This window comes from Gorilla gorilla, chromosome 3, assembly GCF_029281585.2.
Source record: "Gorilla gorilla gorilla isolate KB3781 chromosome 3, NHGRI_mGorGor1-v2.1_pri, whole genome shotgun sequence".
In the NCBI taxonomy this organism is placed as follows: domain Eukaryota; kingdom Metazoa; phylum Chordata; class Mammalia; order Primates; family Hominidae; genus Gorilla; species Gorilla gorilla.
In genome coordinates this window covers 211,708,172-211,715,133 of record NC_073227.2, presented here as the reverse complement: position 1 = coordinate 211,715,133, position 6,962 = coordinate 211,708,172, and the positions used below count along the sequence as shown (strand labels likewise).

The 6,962-nt window shown below is 37.3% G+C and overlaps 1 long non-coding RNA gene across 1 annotated transcript; it reads right to left on the bottom strand.

Moving 5' to 3' along the window:
* Window positions 1-943: 943 nt before the first annotated feature.
* LOC129532846 (uncharacterized) lies at window positions 944-4,025 on the bottom strand. Its single transcript, XR_008678768.2, has 3 exons — window positions 3,872-4,025; window positions 3,674-3,759; window positions 944-1,157 (listed from the first exon to the last, which is right to left on the bottom strand). It is a non-coding gene; the product is annotated as an uncharacterized lncRNA (long non-coding RNA).
* Between the last annotated feature and the right edge of the window lie 2,937 nt (window positions 4,026-6,962).

Here is a 6,962-nt window from a genome sequence, read left to right as displayed (position 1 = left end):
AATTTCTTCTAGGTTATCTAATTTGCTGGTGAATAATTGTTTATAGTAGTATGTTATGATTTTTTAACTTCTGTGGTATCAGTTGTAATGTCTCTTCTTTCACTTCTGAGTTTGTTTTCTTTTTTCTTAGTCTACGTAAGAATTTGTTAATTTTGTCTATCTTTTCAAAAAACAATTCTTATTTTTATTGAAATTTTCAGTTTCTATTATATTATTTCTGCTCTGATCTTTGTTATTTGTTCCCTTCTGCTGTCTTTGGGCTTGTATTGTTCTCTAATTTTCTCGCTCCTTTAGGCATATTAGGTTGCTTATTTGAGATCTTTTTTTTCTTTTTTGATGTAGGCATTTATTTATTTGATGTAGGGCTATAAATGTCCCTCTTATAACTGCTTTTGTTGCATCCCATAGGTTTTAGTATGTTATGTTTCCATTTTCATGCTACCTGATTTTAGAATATATTTCAAAGCATGGTGTACAGTGCTTTTAAAAAGAGGCTATATATAGGTATATATAAAAACAATACACACATTATATATAAACTATGACATGCTTGTAAAGAAAAGAGAACATAAAGTTTCTGAGGAAATAATTAGAAGAACAAGAGGATGCAAAGGGGTCTGTCAAAGATTCAGTGAAATGAGGGTTTTTGGATATTCACAGCTAATAGATTAATGCATTAGGAATGAGCAAAAAAATTGATGGTAGTCAAACAGAGGGAGGGAGGTAGATTTTGAATAATTCAAAGCAGGAGTGTTTTGAAGATAAACAGAATAACTAAAAAGAAAGACTCAGATGAAAAGCCTAGATTTAAAGCATTTGAATCAAGAGGTGGTAATCTAGGAATTAGGTTGATTTCTTTTTTTTTAAATTTGTGTAGCTTTTTATTTTATTTTTTATTATACTTTAAGTTTTAGGGTACATGTGCACAAAGTGCAGGTTTGTTACATAGGTATACATGTGCCATGTTGGTGTGCTGCACCCAGAAGACTGGTTAATTTCAATAACCTAAAAATCCACAAGGTGGGAGTGTTTCACTGAAGCCAGTTGTTAGAGAAACGTTAGAACCAACTTCCTTTTTTTCTCTGTCCCTTCTTCTCTGCTTTCTTCTTTTCTCCTCCTCCTCCTCCCTTTGCTCTCCTTCTTCTCTCTCTGTTTTTCTAATCATGAAAAACAAACAAAAAAAAACTATGAGCAAGAGCACAGAAAAAAGACTAGCAAAGACTGCAGTTATTGAAAGTATCAGATACAGAAAATAAAATAACTATACTTAGTATGTTTAAAGTGAAAAAAAAAATTAAAAATATCATCATGGAACAGGAAACTCTGGAGAATGGCCAAGAAGATTACAAGAAAACAAATAGAATGTCCATAGAAAATAACATAATTGAAATTTAAACCCAAATGAGTGGTTTTAACAGAATATTAGTATGTTAGAAGCAGTTGAAGAGTGAACTAGTAAACTGTAATATAGGTCAGAAGGGGCTATCCAAAATGAACACAGGAATAAAGACATGGAAAATAAGAAACATGTAGTTAGGAGACATGGAAGACAGAGGGGGAAACGCTAAAAAATTTCAAGGAGTGTTTCAGAAGGAGAGGAAGGAGATCATGAATCAGTGTATATATTTTTTAAATTTTATTTTATGTTCTGGGATACACGTGCAGAAAGTGTAGGTTTGATACTAGGTAAACGTGTGCCATGGTGGTTTGCTGCACCCATCAACCCATCACCTAGGTATGAGGCCCTGCATGCATTAGCTATTTGTCCTGATGGTCTCCTACCCCTGTCCCCCTGAGAGGCCCTGGTGTGTGTTGTTCCCCTCCATGTATCCACGTGTTTGTCCTGATGGTCTCCTACCCCCTGTCCCCCTGAGAGGCCCTGGTGTGTGTTGTTCCCCTCCATGTATCCATGTGTTTGCTCTCATTGTTCAACTCCCTCTTACGACTGAGAACATGTGGTGTTTGGTTTTCTGTTCCTGTGTTAGTTTGCTGAGGATGGTGGCTTCCAGCTTCATCCATGTCCCTGCAAAGAACATGATCTCATTTATTTTAACGGCTGCATAGTATTCCATGGTGAATATATATCACATTTTCTTTATCCAATATATCATTGATGGGCATTTGAGTTGATTCCATGTATTTTCTATCGTAAATAGTGCTGCAATAAACATGTGTGCATGTATATGTATGTGTGTGTGTATATATATGTAGTTATATATATGTATATATATGTGTATATATCTGTGTATATATATACACATATATATATACATTTACATATATAATATATGTATATATGTATATATCTGTGTATATATATGTATGTATATATATTTTTTGAGATGGAGTTTTGCTCTTGTTGCCCAGGATGGAGTGCAATGGTATGATCTTGGCTCACTTTAACCTCTGCCTCCTGGGTTCCAGCGATTCTCCTGCCTCAGCCTCCAAAGTAGCTGGTATTACAGGTGTGCACCACTATACCTGGCTAGTTTTTGTATTTTTAGTAGAGATGGAGTTTCCCCATGTTGGCTAGGCTGGTCTCAAACTCCTGTCCTCAGGTGATCCACCCGCCTTGGCCTCCCAAAGTGCTGGGATTACAGGTGTGAGCCACTGCACCCAGCCCTGTACATGTATCTTTATAATAGAATGATTTATATTCCTTTGGGCATATACCCAGTAAAGGGATTGCTGGGTCAAATGGCATTTCTGGTTCTAGATCTTTGAGGAATTTTCACACTGTCTTCCACAGTGAATGAACTAATTTACATTCCCACAAACAGTGTAAAAGCATTCCTATTTCTCCACAGCCTTACCAGCAACTGTTGTTTCTGGAGTTTTTAATAATCACCATTAAGACTGGCGTGAGATAGTATCTCATTGTGGTTTTGAGTTGCATTTCTCTAATGATCAGTGATTTGAGCTTTTTTTCATATGTTTGTTGGCCACATACATGTCTTCTTTTGAGAAGTGTCTGTTCATGTCCTTTGGCCGATTTTTGATGGGTTTTTTTTTCTTGTAAATTTAAGTTCTCCATAGGAGCAGATGCTCTAATTGCTTGGAGGTCTGCCTATGTGTGGAGATGAGAGGGCCCCACTGCACTATAATCTCAGCACAGGAAGGTTGGGGAAGCTCAGGCTGCTGGTCCAGTCAAGTGGGTACTCCACATACCTGGAAATCTGCCTGGCCATAGACTGGAGAGGGCCCCACTGCACCACAACCTATGTTTATAAGTGGTGGGGTAGCTCAGTATGCTGGTCCAGGTAGACAGGTGCTCCAATGCCTGAATTTCTGCCTGGGGGTGAAGGAGAGAAAGCCCTGCTGTATCACATTCTCAGGGGAACAGGCTGGGGCACCCAGCAATGACACCTGCAGACTGGTTGTAGGTCTCCAAGCTGGCCCTGGCTGCAAGTTTCATCACCCAGGAGAAATTACAGCTGTAGCAGCTTTTCTGTTGCCCCGAGGCTGCGATGGGGGAAAGCACAATTCCAGCACATACTGCTGAGGTGTTTTCCACAATATGGCTGTGAAGGTCCCTACCAAGCCCCAAAGCAGTTGTTCCAATCTTTGGCCTGAGACTAAAATGCCTGTGCAGGCATTCTGCTGGGTCACAAAAAGAAAAAAAAAAAAGCTGACTTTGCATGCATCCAGATTGAAAATGGCATCTTGCTCTTACTTCCTGGTCTGGGAAAATGTCTGCAGCTGTTCCCAGTGTCTTTGCTTCACAGCATCTCCAAGCCTCTCCCCATGTTGACTCCAGGCCTTGGGAGAAACAAAATGCAACAACTTGGCTGGGGTTGCTCAGATTCACAGTGAAAATGTCAGTTACAGAGGGAGGCTCTCTGCCTCTCTCACATGCTAGGACTTCACTCACTTTTTTAAGCTGGTTGCTGTCATGTTGACTGTTTGCCCACATTCTCCTTCTTGGGATCTAGGATGTCCCTCATGATTCTGGTGGATTCCCGTTTTCCTTCTTGACTTAGAGCTCACAGAGTTGACCTTTGTGCACTCTCTTGCTATTTCGAAGTGGCCGAGGCACACTAAAAGCCTCTAATTTATCATCTTGGGAAAAAAAAAACCAGGGAAGTTTGCTTTTGCAAATTGTTGTTTGTGGGGGTCTGTCCTGCAGACCCCAGCTGCACGAGGGATGAATAATGTGCTCAGACACCAATTATTCAGTGAAAGAGCCGCTAGGGGGCTGGGCCGTGCACAGAAAGAGTTCTGGCAGCCACGAGCCCTGACTAGCTAGCCCTGCCAGCATTTATTGAAAAAACATTAAATGACAGGGGCTTTTAGTCAACACAAATAGAGGGTAATTAACCTGGTCACCCTCCCCCGAGAGAGAGCCATCCTGCCTGTGAATGATCAAAGGTTGGCTTCAGGACCACATGAGTAAACAAGTTATTTAGATAAACTCCCTTACGTTCCTTTGCACCTACTTTAAGCTATTTACTCAAGGAAGGATTAGGCTGCCTTCATTCAGATCTATTACTGAAGCTATGCAACACCCCCAGCCTTCCATGAAGGTTTGTGTCGATTTCTTATAACTATCTTTAAAATTTTTCCCACCAGCCTGACTGAACTCCCACAGTTGTTGCTACTTTTTGAAATTGAAATACTTCTAGGAAGACTGATTAAGAACAATATAGAGAAAAGACATATTTTTCAAACTCCTGATGAAAAAGAAACATCCGTATTAATATATAGCTAATAAAAAGATAAGAGATGTTGTGGAAAACTTCATGCAAGGGTGCCCACTCTCAGAACTTCTATTCAATATAGTACTGGATGTCCTAGCCAGAGCAATTAGGCAAAAGAAAGAAATAAAAGGCATGAAAATTGGAAAGGAAGAAGTTAAATTGTTTCTGTTTGCAGTTGACATGATCTTATATATATAGAAAACACCAATAACTCTGCCAAAAAATTTAGAATTCATAAATGAATTTAGTAAAGTTGCAGGATACAATGTGAACATACAAAATTCAGTAGCATTTCTACACATCAACAACAAACTATACAAAAAAAGAAATCAAGAAAACAATCCTATTTATAACAGCAACAAAAAATAAAATACTTAGATGTAAATTTAAACAGAGAGGTGAATGATCTTTACACTGAAAACTACAAAATATTGATGAAAGCAATTGAAGAAGCCACAAATAAATGGAAAGATATCTCATGTTCATGGATTGGAAAAAGTAATATATTTGAAATGTCCATACTATCCAAAGTGATGTACATATTGAATGCAATCTCTATCAAAATTCCTGTGACATTTTCCCACAGAAATAGAAAAACAACTCTCAAATCTGTATGGAACCACAAAAAACTCTGAAAAGCCAAAATAATCTTGATCAAAAAAAGCAAGGCAGGAGATATCACATTACCTGACTTCAAATTATACTACATAGCTATAGCAATTGAAACACCATGGTACTGGCAAAAACGCAGACACATAGACCAATTACACAGAATAAAGAGCCCATAAATAAATCTACATATTATAGTCAATTGACTTTCAACAAAGGTGCCAGGAACACACATGGGGAAAGAACAGTCTCTTCAAAAAATGGTGTTGAGAAAACTGAATGTCCACAAGATTGACATTAGGCCCTTATTTCATACCATATAAAAATATAAACTCAAAATAAGTTAGACTTAAATGTAAGACCTAGCGCTATAGAACTCCTAGAAGAAAACAGGGGAATAACTCCAAGACATTGGTCTGGGCAATAATATTTTATGATATGACTCTAAAGCACAGGCAAGAAAAGCAACAAAACACAAATGGAATAGCATCAACCTAAAAAGCTTCTGCACAGCAAAAGAAAGTCAACAGAGTGAAGTGATAACCTACAAAATGGGAGAAATTATCTGCAAACTATACATTTGATAAGAGGCTAATGTCCAAAATATCTTAGGAACTCAAACAATTCAATAATAAGAAAACAAGTAACCCTAATGAAAAATTAACAAAGGATCTAAATAGACATTTCTCAAAAGAAGACATACAAATGGCCAACAGATATATAAAAATGCTAATTATCACTGATTATCAGAGAAATGCATATTAAAACTACAATAAAATGCTATTTCACATCCGTTAGAATGGCTGTTACAGAAAAGGCAGAAGATACCAAGTGTTGGAGAGGATGTGGAGAAAAGGAAAACCTTGTAATTGTTGAGAATGTAAATTATTTCGGCCATTGTAAAAGACAGTATAAATGATTCTCTAAAAATAGAACTACCATATGATCCAGCAAGGCTATTTCTGGGCATATATTAAAAAGATATCAAATCAGTGTGTCAATGAGTTATCTGTACTCCCATATTTATTGTAGCATTATTCACAACAGCCAAGATGTGGAATTAACTTAAGTATCCATCGACACATGAGTGGATGAAGAAAATGTGGTACACATACACAGTAGAATAGTATACAACCTTAAAAAATAAAAAAAGTATCATTTGTTGACAACATGAATGAACTGGGAGGACATTATACTGAGTAAAATAATCCAGGCACAGAAAGCCAAATACTGCATAATCTCACTTGTATGTGGAGGTCTAAGAAGGCTGAACACATACAAGTACAGAGTAGAATGAGGGTTACCAGGAGGATTGGGTAGATGTTGGTCAAAGGGTACAAAATTGCATTGTACAGGAGGAATGAATTCAACAGATCTAGTGTGCAATATGGTGACTACAGTGGATAACAATGTATTGTTTTTAAATTTAATTTTTTTGGGTACATAGCAGGTATATACATTTATGGGGTACATGAAATATTTTGGTATAGGCATGCAATGTACAATAAGTACATAATGGAAAATTGGATATTCATCCCCTCAAGCATTTATTCCTTGTGTTATAAACAATCCAATTATACTCTTTCAGTTATTTTTAAATGTATAATTGAATTTTAGACTGCAATCCCCCTGTTGTGCTATCAAATACTAGGTCTT